The sequence below is a fragment of the Cebidichthys violaceus genome, unplaced genomic scaffold (genome assembly GCF_023349555.1).
Source record: "Cebidichthys violaceus isolate CVI_PGR_0920_01 unplaced genomic scaffold, fCebVio1.0.p SCAF_16, whole genome shotgun sequence".
NCBI classification, from domain to species: domain Eukaryota; kingdom Metazoa; phylum Chordata; class Actinopteri; order Perciformes; family Stichaeidae; genus Cebidichthys; species Cebidichthys violaceus.
In genome coordinates, this window is record NW_027176329.1 from 6,628,135 (window position 1) to 6,647,266 (window position 19,132).

General features: G+C 42.9%; 1 long non-coding RNA gene across 1 annotated transcript in view; it reads right to left on the reverse strand.

Annotated features, from left to right (window-relative positions):
- The window catches only part of LOC137872640 (uncharacterized), a 90,509-nt gene extending 71,788 nt beyond the window's left edge, over nt 1-18,721 (reverse strand). Inside the window, exon 1 of the long non-coding RNA XR_011102884.1 lies at nt 18,628-18,721. This is a non-coding gene — a long non-coding RNA (uncharacterized lncRNA). The remainder of the gene's footprint in view (nt 1-18,627) is intronic.
- Nucleotides 18,722-19,132: the final 411 nt, after the last annotated feature.

Below are 19,132 nucleotides of genomic sequence, written 5' to 3' on the forward strand. Positions count from 1 at the left end.
ACCCCTGCCCTAGACCAGCACTATGCAATAACAATGCTAAATTTCAACTAACGAAGAGCTTGTGCAACCGGCTGCTGGTTGTAAGTAATTTGATACTACCTATACTCCCGGATAGATTGATGGATGGATAAGGAGAGCCGTAAAAAAAAGGGTAAAAGATTGACAGTGAATGCTGTGTGAATAAAACGGGTAAATCTACAAAATCCTCCACTGTCTATAGGCTTCCAGAGAGAGGAGCAGTCAAAGGGAATGATGCAAAAAGATGAAGCCAGAGAAAAAAGAGAGGCTAGCACCATTCCAGCCGCCCGACCCCACCCCCATGCAGAGACAGGGAATTTTAGGTCATGTAGGACAGCAGCTATGGAGTGTGCTTGTACCAGCCTCCAGAGAATTCAAATGAGAAACCATTCGACTTGACAAGGACATTAAAATCCAATTTATTCACATTATGACGCCCGTGCATTTCTGAGGTTATTTTGGACAGCTCCTCCCCATACAGCACACACACACACACACACACACACACACACACACACACACACACACACACACACACACACACACACACACACACACACACACACTCGTAGTCGACAGCTCTTCAGGAGTGTCATCAGCAGTATAATTTCGGGATTTGTCACTTTGGCCACTTCACTGCGATCCAAGGCGAGCATAAGCTTTATCAGTCTTCATGACTGCTCGGCACATGTCGATGTCCATGAATGAAGATTGATTTGAAAGCTGTGAGTTTATGTAAAGACACACACATACACAGAAATGTTAGTAGGTGTGCCTGAACACGCGCCCTCCGACTCCTCAAGCGCACGCTGACATGCACACAGATGGTAAAATCCTTAACATGGAGTGGTCGGTGATTGTTTACCATTAGTTTAGGAAACGTTTGTCTGTAATGAATGGCATTACAGGGGGCAGGTCGGAGTCTACTCACTAATAAAGGGTGCGTCTGACATTTCACCAGTCTGAGTACTTCTACAATTACCTCTTGACATTTCTCCATCAGGCTCATATTTAGGCCTCTTTCACTCGACTCACTTCTGTGTGTGTGTGTGTGTGTGTGTGTGTGTGTGTGTGTGTGTGTGTGTGTGTGTGTGTCAAAAGTGTACGCTTAATCCTCTTATTTACCACCACTGCAAACATTTACAGCTGTAATTTACATCCCCGTCTTTGATAGCGAGCGGGCTTTCAGGGCTGCCAGTGTATCTACATGGACCCAGGCTCCAAATCCCCAAAACGGCCACAAACAAGTCTCAGCCAGGAGGACCTAATCGAGTTTACTTCATTATCACCTTGCTCTCATTTAAATGGAGGATGGGATTCGATTTTTTTTGAAGGGGTGTTTTTTTTGTGGTCGAGGCGAGAGAATGTTAAAACGTTGTGAGGGATCACATAACGGCAGTTTGAATCAAAGGCAGTCTGAGCAGCATTGATATTCTCTCCCTTAGTAGGCTATAAGGAAGAAGCCGCTGTGTGTGTGTGTGTGTGTGTGTGTGTGTGTGTGTGTGTGTGTGTGTGTGTGTGTGTGTGTGTGTGTGTGTGTGTGTGTGTACGCCTGCTGCTTCTTCTACATTGCCCAACTTCAAATGCAGCGTCTCCACTTTAATCGGCTCTTCTCCTGCACTGCGGACCCAAGGAAAGACAGAAGGGAGAGAACCAGGCTGTTTCTGCCACTCCCATCCCTCCATCGCTTCCCAGAAAAATGCCTCCTTTTCTCTTTCTGCTGTTCTCCCTCAATTTTTCTCAATAACACACTGATGCACACATGCACTTACCCTCGCTCTCTCTCTACCGCACACGCATTCACATCCTCGCAGTCTAAACACACCACGCATACTGGCCTTACAGTGAATTACAGTAAGAGCCTCATCCTTCTTTCTCACCCTCACAGAAACGTACACAGTCACACTGCATTGCAAAGTGTTGGCGCAGGGAGGCGAATGTATCAGGCATATTAAGTCATACTAGGAGGGCGCCGAGCAGCGGGGTGGGGGCGGGAGAAAGCTGGCACTGGCACCTTGTGATTTCCAGCACTGCAGCGTTGAGAATTGAAAAGCCAATTCCAATTGGACCCCAGTAATTAGAAGTGACCTGAACGGCTGCACTGAATATGGAAAGAGGGAGAGAGAGACACAATGACCTAAGCCCGGAGAGATAGTGTTTCAGTGGATGGGTATAAATGAAAACTATGGAGGCTAACTGTCATCATAATGACCACATGATTATGTTTGACATGTCATGTTTGTTGCAACTGCAGGATTCATCTTAAAGGAATAGCATAACATTTGGGGGAAAAAATACTTACAGTTGTGGTCAAAAGTTTACATACACTTGTAAAGAACATAATGTCATGGCTCTCTTGAGTTTCCCCGTTATTTCTACAACTCTGATTTTTCTCTGATAGAGTGATTGGAACAGATACTTCTTTGTCACAAAAAACATTCATGAAGTTTGGTTCTTTCATGACTTTATTATGGATTAACAGAAAAAGTGATCAAATCTGCTGGGTCAAAAATATACATACAGCAGTGCTAATATTTGGTTACATGTGACTTGGCCATTTTCACTTCAATTAGGCGCTTTTGGTAGCCATCCACAAGCTTCTGGCAAGCTTCTCGTTGAATCTTTGACCACTCCTCTTGACAGAATTGGTGCAGTTCAGTTAAATTTGATGGCTTTCTGACATGGACTTGTTTCTTCAGCATTGTCCACATGTTCTCAATGGGATTTAAGTCAGGACTTTGGGAAGGCCATTCTAAAACCCTAATTCTAGCCTGATTTAGCCATTCCAATTACCACTTTTGATGTGTGTTTGGGGTCATTGTCCTGTTGGAACACCCAAGACCCAACCTTCGGGCTGATGATTTTAGGTTATCTTGAAGAATTTGAAGGTAATCCTCCTTCTTCATTATCCCATTTACTCTCTGTAAAGCACCAGTTCCATTGGCAGCAAAACAGCCCCACAGCATAATACTACCACCACCGTGCTTGACGGTAGGCATGGTGTTCTTGGGGTTAAAGGCCTCACCTTTTCTCCTCCAAACATATTGCTGGGCATTGTGGCCAAACAGCTCGATTTTTGTTTCGTCTGACCACAGAACTTTCCTCCAGAAGGTCTTATCTTTGTCCATGTGATCAGCAGCAAACTTCAGTCGAGCCTTAAGGTGCCGCTTTTGGAGCAAGGGCTTCCTTCTTGCACGGCAGCCTCTCAGTCCATGGAGATGCAAAACACGCTTGACTGTGGACACTGACACCTGTGTTCCAGCAGCTTCTAATTCTTGGCAGATCTGCTTTTTGGTGGTTCTCGGTTGACTCTTCACCCTCCTGACCAATTTTCTCTCAGCAGCAGGTGATAGCTTGCGTTTTCTTCCTGATCGTGGCAGTGACAAAACAGTGCCATGCACTTTATACTTGCAAACAATTGTTTGCACTGTTGCTCTTGGGACCTGCAGCTGCTTTGAAATGGCTCCAAGTGACTTTCCTGACTTGTTCAAGTCAATGATTCGCTTTTTCAGATCCATGCTGAGCTCCTTTGACTTTCCCATTGTAGCGTTTGTGGGCGTTTGTATCCAATGAGCCCTATTTAAATGGCCTCAGAGAAGTCACCAGCTGTAGTCACTCATAATCACTCACAAGAAGTTAAGAGGCCATGCTATGAAGCTCATTTCATTGACACAACTTTCTAAGTCACCAAAATTGCTAATTCATGTTGCTGTATGTATATTTTTGACCCAGCAGATTTTGTCACTTTTTCTGTTAACCCATAATAAAGTCATGAAAGAACCAAACTTCATGAATGTTTTTTGTGACAAAGAAGTATCTGTTCCAATCACTCTATCAGAGAAAAATCAGAGTTGTAGAAATAACTGGAAACTCAAGAGAGCCATGACATTATGTTCTTTACAAGTGTATGTAAACTTTTGACCACAACTGTATGTGCTTATTTTCCAACAGCATGATGAGATGGCTGGTGTCAATCTCAAACCAAGCATTAATGCTGCATATTTCTACATTCACATATTGGTCTATTCAGCAATTGGGTAACTGAATGTACTTTGGACAGAGCCAGACTGTCTTTATGCTAAGCTAGGCATAAGAAGTCCTGACTCCAGCACCCTACCACATGAGCACAAATGAGATTGAGGATCGTATGTTTTCTTAATGTGTGTTCAGACCGAACGTGATGCAAATGTTGTCTATGTAAAGACGAGAACTCCAGTGAAAGTATTCATGCAAAAAAAGTCTTCGCATTTACCTTTACTCTTAGAAAGGAATCGAATAAGCGTATTTCCCAAACATATTCCTTCATAATAATCTTTTCTTCCTACTATTCATTAAAACATATGTCCATCTCAAATTAGGGTTTAAATTCAGTTGTATTTTTCACAAAGCAAAGTTTTCAGGGCTAGGAGTTATTACCACTTGCTTTTAATGCAAATGAACCGATTCTTCAGAAGTTTCTTCAAAACAAGCATCAGTCACTTAAGTTGTATCAAATTCATTTCATTTAGGAAAAACCTTCAAACAAGTTGATTTGCACTGGTGAAGTGGAATATCCATTACAAGGTTTAGCAGCTAATTTTAAGAAAAAAGAGCAATTTTTTTTTCCAATAAATATTATTTTCCAAACAGAAAATATTGTCTTCAATGGACACTGTTTTGTTATTGCTAACTCCCTCTACCCCCTCACCCTAGTGCATGCACCCTCCCTCCCCCTTTATTCATTTCACTCTTAAATCAACCTTCCATCCTCCTCTGTCCTTCCCTCCTTCTCAATCCTACCATTTCACCTCACCCTCACCCTAACCACCCTCACCCTTCCTTGATTCTTTCCATCCCAGCATACCAATCTCTCTATGCCGACTGGTCCCCATTCTCCCGGGCTCTCCATCACAGCTGACCCTTACTTCCTCTCTTTCGCTGACCCTCTCTTAAACTCCCTGTTGGCTCTACCTTGACCCTCACCCTTGTCTATCTACCTCCAAGAGTGATGTACTGAAGCACAGACCGGGGGGAGGGGCTGAGCTGATAGAAGGGAAGTTGGAGAATGTCAAGAGTGAGTGACAGGTGAAATCATATAGGTTGGAAGGGCAGCTACGTATAGATATGAGCTGTGGGATTTATTTTTCCAAGTGCACACGCACACACACACACACACACACACACACACACACACACACACACACACACACACACACACAGACACTTTCACAAACGTACACACCAGTCCACAAGAGCTGTCAAAGAAAACGGTCACACTGGGCTGCACAGACCGCTGCGGCTCAGAGGCTGCCGCTTTCAGTCAAAACTAAATCCAACACCGAGTACGATAAACGTTAACCTTTGTGCAACTAACAATTTGGAGATCGGTCATTTAATTGCCTTTTGAAAGGGGGACCGAACGACTTAAACAGAAAGTCGTGGATCACAACTGCCAATGAATTCTGCACATAAACCGTATCAGTCTACTGATATGAGGTAATGAAGTGCTCTCAGCTTGTAACAGAGAGCACAATCAGCATTTCAGCTTCGACATAAGGTACAACATGGACTGTGTTATCTAACACAGTTGGTGTTATTGGCTCAGGTGGATTACTGCTTTTTTTTCCCAGAGTCCACTTACAGCCTGTGTCCACACGGCGCCTTTTTCTGGCAAAAAAGCAGCCGCAGGGCGCTGGGGAGCGCTTCAACCCAGTGACAACGAAAAAACCAGAGCGCTTTTTTTGTTTCTATGACAACTATATCTTGACAACATATCACCACCGTTGTATGATAGATTAGCATCGCTCCTGTGATTTCTATTTGGGCTTCTATATATTTGTTTTACATAGTTTTTTTCACCATGACCACCAAACGGAGGATGTCTGCTTCATTGTATCGATGAGCTTGTCACCGAAATAAAAACACATCACCAGCAACATGCAGTGTCCGTCCAGCCGTTCTGCTCCTAAATGGCCTTTCGGTCTTTGTTGTGATAGTATTAAGTTCAGGATAGACAGACACGGCCAAAACAAGCTTCTGCTCCATTTACTACAGTGACGTCACCAGCTCTTTACTGAAAAGTGCTCAGAGCGACCGCAGAAAAATTGCGGTACGCTCACAAAAATAATGTGAAACATGTCCATCACAAATTCCCAAAGCCCGAACTGACCCAAAAGCCCAAAAACAAAGAACCCTGCAATGCACGTATAAGTCACTAAATGTACTGTTATGAATAGGTTCCCTCCCTAAAACAAGTCAAGCTTTTTATAATCATTTAACCCAAAAGAACTCCTCAGAAATGAAGAGCTTTACTAAAACATGTAGCCCTTAAATCATCGCGTAACGAGCAGTACAACATGAAATGGACTTCATCTTCAATCTCATCTGAATTACATATCAAAGGGATATCAGTAAACATGCCTGTTTCTAATGGGAATGTACTATACTTGTATGTAACAAATCCTTACGTTGCTTTAGTGTTATATACGATGAGAGAGCTCAGCAAATCCTTTCATTTGAGAAGCTGAAACAAGCAAATGTTTGGCATGAATCACTTAAATGATTAATCACTTATCAAAATCGATCAATAGGCCGAGCGATGGCTCTGGCACCAATCTTCTTCACAAAATGCCCACAGGCGATTATCTCTAACACTATATGAGCATTCCTCCAGTGATCATTGTGACGTACTGATGAGTGCAGCCAACCCTGAGGATGAGCTCACCAGAAGCATGATAGGAATGGGGGAACACATGCATTCATGCGTTTATAGTAAATGGTTTTGTTAACTGCAAAAACACACACATGCACTGAAAGTTTTACTGCGCAACTGCACACAGACATTGAGATGCACACACACGTACACGCACACAAACTCACAGGGGTGGTGAATGTATTCCATTAGTGGGTGCTGTAGATACCAGAACTCTGGCTGTGCTCAGCCTCTAATGGCCTTGGTCCTGTAGCCCTCCGGTGATACAACAAATGCAACTGGCTGTCACAGTGGCAGGAGTGTGGGTGTGTGTGTGTGTGTGTGTGTGTGTGTGTGTGTCCACCCCCCGTGGAGCTTGTCTCTTGCCTATTTACTCGCCTGCTGGTGCCACTGCATTTGCCACCAATGTCTACACAGCAAGAGGTCAGATCCAGTATTATAACCGACATATTGTATGTTTGACAATTGCAACCCGTACTGTAAGTATTAAAATAACGATATACTGTCTCACGTATCTTTGTCAAAACAATAAATGAGTTCATCTCTGTATTTAGTTCTATTCTCACTGAAACATGATTCATATTCGACTGTGTTTCCTCATTAGCTGTGGCCGTCACATCGCAGACAGGGGTCCCTCAGGGTCCCTGCAGTATCATGTTGGGCCGCCAGACCTTTGCTCCCCCTGTATGCAGTCAGGTCAGAGCTGTGTGACAGCTGCGGGCCCCTCCTGCTCGCTTCCTGGCAGCGGCCGCTACCTCTGGCCCTCCTCCAGATGAGCCACATTTAACCCAAACTGGCCCCGACTGGATATTAGCATTGCTCTTATAATGACATGTTCGAGGTGAGCGTTTTGAAACTTGCAACCGTTTTCTGCACAAAGCTCTTTTCATTCAATTGTCAAATTATTATCATTTTTTTAATAATGAATTCCATCAGCTAGAAAAAGAAATAAAAAGGCTTAAATACATGTAGCAAATCCAAATATGTCAAGTAAATGGAGAGAGTCTGAATTGATTAGCATTGGACAAGTTATTGTTATTAGTTCTCAGCTAATGCCCTATTTCTTACATGGCAACATGGAAATTTATTTGGCAATATTACAGTGTTTCTGCTAATGACATACATACAACTTCATAACATTCTGTTATAACTGTTGTGCATCAGCCTTTCTATTTGGCTGAATTTATTTAACCAACGCAATTTCTTATTTGATAGCTGTATTGTATTGGTTGCAATACAGGTGGCTGGAAATTCTGATTCCATACATCACCAATTTAACCAAAAGAAAAATTGGACTACACCCAAACTTAGTGTTGTGAGGGGCTGCAATGGAGCATAAGCAGTAAGGTAAATAAAAAATGCTTTATGTATTTCTGCTACATTATCATAGAGGAGGCTGGGCATTGTTGGAGGTGTACATTCTTTGGTAAGCTCTGGTAAGAACACCGATGACAGCAGACACTGTTCCACACCTCTGATGGATTGATAAATATATGACAGCATTTTTGCTTCATGTACCTCACATATTTCACTCTGACTCAAAGACAGACCCCCCCCGCTGAGACAGAGAGAGGAAAAAGAGAGAGAAAAGACTTGTGACGTGTGTACAGTGCATATGTGTCTCCACGTGTGTTTGCTCTGAAAAAGACACCTTGAAGGAGGAAGGAGACCACTGAGGCTTCGCTTCTCAAAACTCACATTTAGTCTGTCCTCTCTGCTCCCTCTCCCCTTTCGTAAAGCACCAATCTGTCCATCACATCCCAGTGTGACTCAGCACCCCACTGATCAAACACCGTCTAGTCCTTCATCTTCTACATTTCCATCTCCCTCTCTCCCTTCTCTACCTTTCTCTCTCTGACTGTCGAACACAAACAGCTCCCAAAATGCCCCCCCCGAGGGACCAACCCTGTATTTTTAAAAGTAATAAACGCCCTCCAGGTGAAGGCTTTACAGGAAAAGTAGTGAATAACTACATGAGAGAAAACAACCGGATAAGATCGCACACACAACTCTCTCTATTTTATTGTCCCCATCTTTCCTCAAGCACCAACCCATAGCTCTCAGCATGAATACCTGGAGACAATGAGGCATATTTTTGATTTTTTTTTTTCTCCCTTTGTGCTATTTCCCTATGACTGTTTTTTTTTCCATTAGACTGTCCTTAAAAGCTTGAAAAGTCTGAAAAGCATTCACGGGCAAATAAATCTACTTACGTTTTGAAAAGAGCATGTTTTCTTTAAAGTAAAGTCTCCATCTTTCCCTTTATCTGCAGGAGTTACAAATGATGACGAGGCTATTCTGATTGACCAGCCAATCTCAGAGATGAGCTGCCCAACAGTCCAAAAGATTAGTGATCATGACAGAATGGGTAACACTGATAGTTATTTGTGCAGTGGCATGTGGGAAAGATAAACAATCACCCCTATGATTAGGTTTCATGAGAGCATGACATTTGATCAAATGACAATATCAGCCGGTGTGAGAGGATAGAGGAGAAAGAGATGATAAGGAAAACGGTGTTGGCTATCTTTATGATCTTTACAAAAGATCATTAATGTGTCCCCGATACAATCTGGTCTGATGATCCAGATTTCTTGAACAGAAATCTGAATAAACCAGCAGTTTTCTATCTGCCTCACCAGCCTCATCGTTGTACCACCATGGTTGGACTGATCCATATAAAATACTAATCATTTTGTCATCAGTGTAATTAGAAAATTAAGTGTGTCAGCAATTAGTTCTATTAGTGTGAATGACATCAGGTCGCCATTTTTACTGCCACAGCAATCCCTGGCCTCATGTCACCTTACACAATGGTGACTCCAATTAGTGCCATGCAGCAAGGTATTCAAATTTCAAGAGAGAATTGAGAGAAAAAATATTGGATTTCTCCTTCATATTACACCGTGTGTACCTACACAACACATTTTCACACCAATGTGTCAAATAATGCAGCTTGGTCAGTGGCACTAAGCTTCAAACTATGACGTTTTACGTATCCCTCCAGTTAGTTTTGCACGTGTCAGTGACGGAGAGTCAATATATGCTAGTTACATGCGTTGTGTCCTCCTCTCTCCTCGAGCTGCATTTAAGGAATTGGAAGATCCTCCACAATGGAAGAGGGAGAATGATTTTCAGGTAACGGGAGGAGAGAGGATGCATGGAAGTAAGATAGAATGATGAAAAGCTCCATATGTGTGATTGGCTACAGCCCTCCGTGACCCAGTGAAGAAGAAGCTGTTACAGATAATGGATCGATGGAAGGGTGGAATACACCTAATGAACCAGGTGCACTGAGTGACATCACTGACACCATCAGCTTCAACAGCCTCAGATGAGATGGTTAAAAGAAACCAACGTAGACCGGAGGAAATGGGAAATAAACACCTGTCTCAAGTGTCAACATCCATCTGTTGAAGCATCCAACCACCCCGACCTCCCCGCTCTGCAGACTTTGTGGCTCTGCAACAATGTCATGCTACTTTCCCCTTTGTTCCCAATGGGCAAAAATGATTTATGAGTCATGATCCATTTTCCACTTGAACTTAAACATGTCTTATGTGAGCTTTTGTTGAAACCACTGATGTTGTTGTTTTGGGGGGTCATACTAATAATATTAATTACACAATAACAATGGGGGTTAATTTTAAGTATAAAAAAACAAAGCTGGCATGTAGGGGGGGGGGGATAAAAATAACTACCACTTCCTCTCTTTTGATATCAATATTGCAAGCTTGCGAGCTGGCGTATGCATGTCAGTGATGCCTGGCAACAGTGCCTTCAGGAGCTCCTGCATTATTCAGAGAGCCCAACAAGCGCTAGGGCTCTGCCATTATCTATTTAAATCTGAGTGCAGACATGTCCCATTGAAAGCATGTACTTGCGCCGCCACCTGCCCCGCTTACAAGAGATAGAGAGGGCTTTAGAGAGGAGGCAAGGGACTGCTTGATGTAAAAAACGGAGAAAAACATGGTGAGGGAGAGCGATGGGGAGCCCAAAATGTTATTGTTGGGAGGGGGGGTGGTAGAAAAAAGAGGCAGAGAAGTAGAGGTCACAACGAGATGAGGACAGAGGAGGGGGAGAAATTAAGCATGGCAGGTATTAAAGTAAGGCTGAGAGGTTAGACAAATGAAATAAAAATGGGAGACAACTTCTAGAAAATGCAAGACAGGGTAAGAAGTGAGGGAGGCAGATATTAAGAGGGCATTAGGAAAATAGGCAGAAGATGAGATGGGGGAGGAATGGAGAGAATGAGAAGATGAATGGAGAGGAGGGAAAAAGGAAGAAAGAAGAAGGAAGGAAGGAGGAAGCATGGAATGGGAGTGGAAAATAAAAGCCAAAAGACAGGGAATAGGGAAGACAAGATAGAAGGCAGGAAGGGAGCCGGAACATGAGAGAGGGAATGAAGGAAGGAATGAGTATCTGAAACTGAGCACAAGAGGAGGAAAGGCACAAAGGCATTTTAAAAACTTGTGCACCTTGAAGAGAGAACGGGGGTAAATGGAATGAATAGCTACCGTATAATGTAGCATTTGAAGACTACTCTCTATCATTTCATATCTCTTTCCCTCCCACCTCGCTCCCCACCATCACCCATTCATCAAATGGCTGCCATCCCTTCATCCTGAGTCATCGACGCAATTGCTCATCCACTCCATTAGGCCATCATCCCACCCACTTTAATTCTTGCAGTCCCCCTCCTGCTTCTCCATCCTCTGGTCATCTTCAGGTGAACCACATCCGTCCGGTGCCAGCATGAGGGGAGAGCTGTGCCTCGACCGAAAAAAAACATCCAGTTCAACCCGTCATTAAATCTGGAATCAAGCGCTCTCATGTCGTTCCCATTTACTTGCCACTGGGGAGCGATAATTTCACATCCAATCAATCAACTTGTTTCAAGGCTTTTCCATGAGCCAGGCTACATGCTTTTGAGCAGTGTTTTATGGCACTTGTTGTTTTTGTGTTTTACAAAAAGCAACAATTAAAGTAATGGATTTAAGGTATTAAAGTTTGTTTATCTGCTCCAGGCTACTATAATCATAGGAAACTAGCTAACTACCCTTCAATATCATGAAAAGAAGAGGATGCAGACTTTTCACTCAATTAGTTAGCTTTTGACTCTGCCTTTTAGCATTAGTGTGTCTTGATGCCTTTTCGTTAGTCAAGTTAGAAAGTAGTTTCACATATTGCATGACATGAACATCCTTCAGGAAAAATGTCTTGGTGTGAGAAAGATAGATTACAGTCCTTTTAAGGCCTTCACATGCTTACTGTCGCATTAGCTAACGCAAGTAGCAAGCTACGGCTCGATGAGAAAGAGAAATGTAAATCTGAAAAAAGGAAATCTGGACTTCAGTGTTTAAAATGTTAGAAATATACAGCATATTAGAAAATGATTCATACTTAACCAGCTCCTCACACTCACACTCACACTCACAGTGGTAGAATATTGAAAATGGAAATTTTTAAATTATCATTGGACCAACACAATGTCATTATTGTAATCCGGTTGTTGATGGGTTTGGGGAGACGTGCTCCTTTTTTGAAGTAATATTTTAAGTATTTTGGCCAATAGCAACAACTAACAACAGATGTCATTTCAGCTATCGTCGGCTGAATGAGAAGCCTGATTTAGTTTTCTTCTGTCTGAAGACTCATTGTTAGCGATCGACCGATTTTTATTCAGGAAAAGACATTTTTATGACATTTTAACTTTTCTTCAAATGAAATAACACTGATTATTGCACTCACTAAGCGCATCTATATTCATCTATATTTCACTTTCATTTCCATCATGATAAATAAGAGTAATTTATGACATTTTTAATGGCAGCAGTGGGTCCCATCAATGCAGTCATGCAAGGAAAAAAAATGCGTCTTTCCCCACTGGGAGCCAGCTGCTTTTTAATATTATTTCTCCTGCACACAATTGTCATGGGAAACAATGATGTGTGTATTACCCATGACAATTACTATAGAATATACAGGAAGCATATGTAGTGCAAACACACATCTCCTGGGCAGCGTTTCTCAAGCCCTTAACACAGCAGGAAGCATGTTGTATGTATCATTCCCTATTGGGGTTTTCTATTGTGAGTACAGATACTTGCACACTCACACACACACACACACACACACACACACACACACACACACACACACACATACAGGAATAGTAATATTTGTTATACTGTATGACTTGTTGAACTCCAATGCTCCCCAATGGCTGTAACTCATGGTCATTAATCATGAAAGAAGGCAAGCTGAAAACACACCAATCCACAAACACACATTCCTCTATGAATAGATGAATGGACATATGCTAATATTTCCAGGAGCACTTGAGCCTTTTTTCGAAAATCAGCTTCTCTCTCACTCTGTTTTCTCTTTCTCTCGCTCTGATTTTAACGTGAAATGCTCAATGATCACTCTGCCGCAGTTCTCCATGCAGCGTTCGCTCGCTTATTCTGTCAGTCAGCTCGGAATGGAGAGAGCCAGCTGACACACAACACCTACCCCTCCTCCGCTACCCCCTCACAGTACACACGCATCAACAACCACTCAAATAAACACGCACGCGGGCGACCAAAGGCAAACAGACTACCCCTGCGTTTACAGACACACATGAAAGACCAACTCGCCTGGCTAGAAGTGGGCAATGGACTTGGGCTTGGGGCTTGCTAGGGTGGAAAGGGGAACAATTTCATGCCTAAGTGCATCAGAGAAGAGTACACTGGGAACACGAGCAAACATTTTTCCACCCAGATAGGTTACAGCAATTACCCTCGCCTCTTTAACCTTGCCGCTCGCCTGCGAGCTCTGTTTCAGGTCCCATCCACAAGACGATTCAAACGCAGAGTTGGTCTTGGAGTTTTGGGTATCTTTTGCAACATTACATCATTTTGAACATGATGAGTGTCCCGTACATATCCATTGTGAGCGCGTACTTCACGGATACTGATTATTGGTTTGGGTTGACCCATTATCCTGCAATACCGACAGCGGTTGTGATTTAAATACTCATCACTGAGGGGGAACATGTGTCAAAACAAGGTGCTAACTCTCCAGCAGAAGCAGCTCCATTATGACAACAATGAAGGTATGTTTATGGTTATGAGTGGAAGAGCTGACAGTTCCAAGAGAAGTGTGAAGGATATGAAAATGCATGGTATCAAAGTGACGCCCTCCCCACCGAACCTGGATTTACAATACAGGCCTCGCCGTTTTAATAGTGTTTGTCATGTCGCCAACTCTCCGAGCCTGCCAACAGAAAGTGGGAACACTGCACCAAAAAAAAAAAAATGCCCTTTTGACAGTGGAAAAAAGATTTGCATTAATTTCCCTACAAACACTCTTAGAAAATGTCAAGGTGGTATTAAGCACAATTGGAACAGCCTTGACATCTATTTAATGCCCATGGGAATGATATTGGCCATACTGACAGCTGGCTCAATTGCTGGGTGTGTGATTTGTATGCTTTTAATTTTTTTAATTTATAAGGCTAAGAATCCATAAGCATCTTTTTGTCAGACCCTACCTGTGTGCTGAATGCCCATGTCTTTCAAACACTTTTGTAACAGTTTTAACAGGCTGAGTAGGCATCCTAATAAATGTATGTGTAACATTGGATGAGTGCCCCTTTAACTTTTTTATCCTTTGCACATGTCAATTATGTCACATTTGACATAATTGACTGACTCCACTTGCCTAGCTGGGGTAGAAGTAATGCACCTGCTTCAGTTTGTTAATGCATTGTGTTCATGGCTAATGTTTGTCGACAACAGGCTTGAGGATAGTAGATTTTCCATCTACAGCGACATTTAGCAAATACTGAATCCACTCTGCATTTGAAAAAACATTGGCGCACCTGGTTATTTTAGCTTCAATAACATCTGCAACATCTAATCACCTCATCTCTGCCGGCCTGCGTTTCATAACGACAGTAATCTCCCTCCTTCCTTCTGTTTGGCTCAGTGAGGCAGATGCACACGGCTATAGGACAGGCAACATTTTAAATAACAAATGTTCCATCCACTGATTAACTCAAAGGTAAATGTTATACTGTTAATTACCACGAGGATATTAGCAAGCAGATTAGACCATGAATCAGTCATGGTGACCCTTTCAGAACCTGAGCTGATTATTACACTCGGAAAAGTAGAATTGCATCCTGATATTTGAAATCGAGAATCACGCCATCTGATCCTCCAAGCTGACTTTCATCTGCTTAGAGTGTAGCTTACGTCACATCTGTCATTCTTATTGTACTTTGATTTGTTTAATACTCCCATTACCATTACAGGTTAATGATATGGCTGCAAAAAAAAAAAAAAAAAGCTTCTATATTTATAAAAGTTGAGTGGTTGATGTCTCCATCACCAGACATCTTTAAACCTTACCTCCATATAAAGCACATGAATGACAGAGCATGACGTGCATATATATTGTGCATGAATGGCCGCCAATGTGCTGGTTGTGTATGTGAGAGCCCAATAAAACCTCCAGTGTGAGAGTTGAATGCTCTATTGATATGCAATAAGCAAAATGGCCTCTTTATGGCTTAACACTCAGCATGGGCTGAGGGGGGGTGGGGGGGGTGGGAGGGGGGTGGAGAGACGAGAGAGAAGCTGGGAGGGAATATGTACATAGCCAGCCACTGATACCCCAATTTGTTGTTATCAACAGCACTCATTCATCTTGATTTTCAATGCATGCTATATCAACATGGGGAGGTTTTCTCTCACATCGCACCGTCTCCTCTGCCCTGCGTTTTCAAGCAGCGGTCAGCTTTAGAGACAACTGCAACCCCTGAAAGCCCTTCTACTTGTCATCCAGACCAGTATTGCTTCCAGGATTTCAGTGCGATGTCGTATTGGAAGAATAAAGTAATTCTGAAAGGTTTAACTCCAAAGCAGCTTTTAATGGCATGAAACCCTGATGGTCCACAAACCATTAGAAATCTCAATTATGCTCTGTATATTACATTAAGCAAACCTTGTGTCAAGTCTAAACTAAGTTTAGTAGTTAAGTCTGGAATCATTTGTTTTAGAAGTAATGTTAGAAAACCTTGACACTCTATTTTTGGCATCACTTTGGAAGGGTGTTTTTTTTCTATGAGTGTCAAACTTAGCTGGTTGTTTCTATGCATGCTGGCAGCAGGGCTCTATATGGATGATAATATCCAGACACCACAAGCTGGTTGACGTCTTTGACTTTTACTGAATATCTTGACAACTGCCAGATGGATTGCTATTTCCATACGACGAATCCTACAAGCACTTACCATGAGGTTGACACGTGTGGTTCTGTGTGAAATGTCTCGACATCTGATGGATGGATTGCCATGAAATTGTCAACAACATTTAAGTTTCAGTCTCTATATCCCTGTTAATGTCAACTGTATGGGAAGTGATATTTTATACAACTCACCCGTTTAAATGATGTAAAGTTAGGCTCAATTTAGGGTGTGGCTGCTTTGAGTGACAGATGGGTACTGTACCTGGTCGCTATCCGCTATCTGTCTCCTCTGCTGTGTCACCCAGGCCCGCATCAGCCCCATCAATGATCCACCTTTTTGCACATTTTAGAGTTAGGCTATATATATAGGCACTGCCAAGATGGCGAGAGCCATAACCACCCACTTTTAGCTTCACAACACGGGTGATGTCACAGAGACTCTGTATATTTCGTTTTCCTCTCTGTGTGCCGGGGAACCTTAAACAAAGACGGCGCTTCATCTTCATGCACCCATCAAGACGGAGCATCATTACCGCGCCTCTTATGTGATGGTGAAAAGAAATAATGGGATTTTATGCAATGCGTGTTGATGCAACAGAATGAGCCTTGGCAAATTCAAACCTGCACACTTCAAGAAATATCCATCTCATATGGCCTATTCTTTTTTCTTTTTACTTGGTTCGGGAAAATAAAATCAATTTTAAGGTTGAATGAGACTTGATAAGTCAGCAAACCTGCATTATGATAAATATGGCTTTCTTAATGTCCTGTATTTCCTGGTGAATGAGGAAGAGACTTTCAAAAAATGTCAGGGATTTTATTTGCTTATTTACGCCCGGCGTTATTTACGCCCACAGCACATGCATTTATAATTAAAAATGGAAATGTTTCATAAAAACTGTAGTTTCTGTAGATACATATTTTGACAGTTTATATAAGTTAAGAAAGTGGAAGAAAAAACTTTATTTACAATCTTTTTTCCTGTGTAATCGTTCACTGTCCTGTCAAACTCACCCTTCTATTCCATTTGATGGAAGGACAGAGCGTGTCCAGCTGTATAACTGAACCTGCTGTTTCATCACACCATTTTTAACATCTGACAGAGTGCAGACAGAAAAGTGCAGTTGATTGAGGGTGTCACCAGCTCTTTCTTCAAACTGTGTGCAAGCAGCAGACTGACATGAAGGGCAACCGTCAGAATGCAGGAGGAGGTCAGCTAACGGAACACTCACTCACCTTACAATACTAATTTCACCTTGTGGTTTGAATCCGTTCAAGGGAAGAGTTTGAGTATTCAGGCCCAGTGTGTTACTTACAGAGCCGAGACTTTGATGCCCTAGTGTAGCATTAATAATTTATTACATTGACTCTACAGTACCTGGTCAGTCAGTCAACACTCCACTTTGTTATACAGTGATATTTGGTTTCATGTAACCAGATGTTCAGATAATGTAAATCAGACAGGACATTCAAGCCTTTTAACGCTAAGGCACCCCCCACCAACACACACACACACACACACACACACACACACACACACACACATCCACACACTAAGCAAGATACAGCCTGGATTCACAGTAATTAGAGGCAAAAACACTACTCGGGTTCCTTTTAATTAACTCTAAATGCATTAGATAAACACATCTCAAGCTTACACAGTCTGTGATTTACCCATACTACCACAATCACCCTTTACATCAAATTTCACATCACACACCATAGAAAGAAGTATCAAACCACACCTGCCTAGTGCGGATGAGCCATGGACTACCCCATATCCACCTGATCTTATCACACCATCCAAATAAGCCAACTAATGCCTTATAATGCACTAAGCTGGTGCCAAAAGAGGGTCTATGTTGCAGAGACAAAGCTGTAGCATACAGGAAAAGAGGCGGTGACTGAGATAATTTAGGAGAAAACAGATGTTAAGAGCCATCGTCTTTATGAGCCAAAGAAGCGCCGAATGTGCATTAAAGAGGCACGGCTGCGCTGTAAAAACTCCCCTCCTTTAATCATTCGCTCTACACAGGTTAAGTACGACCCCCAATTCGCCATCAGCGGACCCCCTGGAGGATTCCTGGACCGGGGTGGTCCTGACTGAGGAATCATCTCCTCCCGTAAGCCGCTGTGCACCTCTCGCTTTGCGGTGTGACCGCGGTACTTCTGCAGACAGCGCTAACTCCTCTCCGGGACATACACACGCTGGCTGCAACACGCACCACATACATGCACAAGCGCGCAATCACTGTCAACGAACGGTTACGCACGAATGAAACTCGGCGATCAACAACATGTCCGAGTCTTTTCCACATTTGTTTTGGAATTGCCAGCCAAAGACCATTTGGTGCTTGTGCGTTTGAGTGCGTGTGTGTGAGGGTGGGGGGGGGGGATTGGGGTCGTCCTGCGTTCGCAAATGGCGCAACTTCTCATTTTTCTCCTGTCAAGTTGACACAGCTGGGAGCCCCGCTGACAGTGCACCGACCCGTCCCTGCTGTTTCGCGGAAGGCAGCGCCAATGCAAACCAATATCCAGTCGTTATCCGCACTGTACACAGTCAAAAGACAAAACGCCTGCGTGCAACTGCATGCACGGAGAAGGAGCGTTCCAAGAAGGTTTTTTGCACAGGCGCACCTGCACCTTCCCCCTATCCGAGACCGCTTAACGAGTGCCCTTACCTTAAAGTCGAGGTTTCTTTGCGACGTTTCCACTCAACGTAATCTTCGTTGGAGAAACAGAAACAGAAACGCACGCCTATTCCGCAGCTCCGCGCTCGCTGTGTGGAGAAGAACGGAGGTAGAAGAGACAGCAGTGAGAACCAGCGGTGCTTCATTCGCGCTCTCTCTCTTCTCTCTCTCTCTCTCTCTCTCTCTCTCTCTCTCTCTCTCTCTCTCTCTCTCTCCCTCCCCCTATCTCCCCCTCTTTGGTTCACAGGCAGTGCTCCCCACTGAAATAATACCGGCAAACCGATTGGTCCACGGGATCCCAGCGGTCCCTCTCCGCTGCTCTAGGAGGGGCCAAATACAACCGCGGGGACCAACAAGGCTAACACACTGTGAATAAATCAATCTAACCATTCAGCTAGTCTAGTGATTTTTTTAAAATTAAATGAAATTATTAAGAACGACACAAACTAGAGTATATATATATATATATATATATATATATATATATATATATATA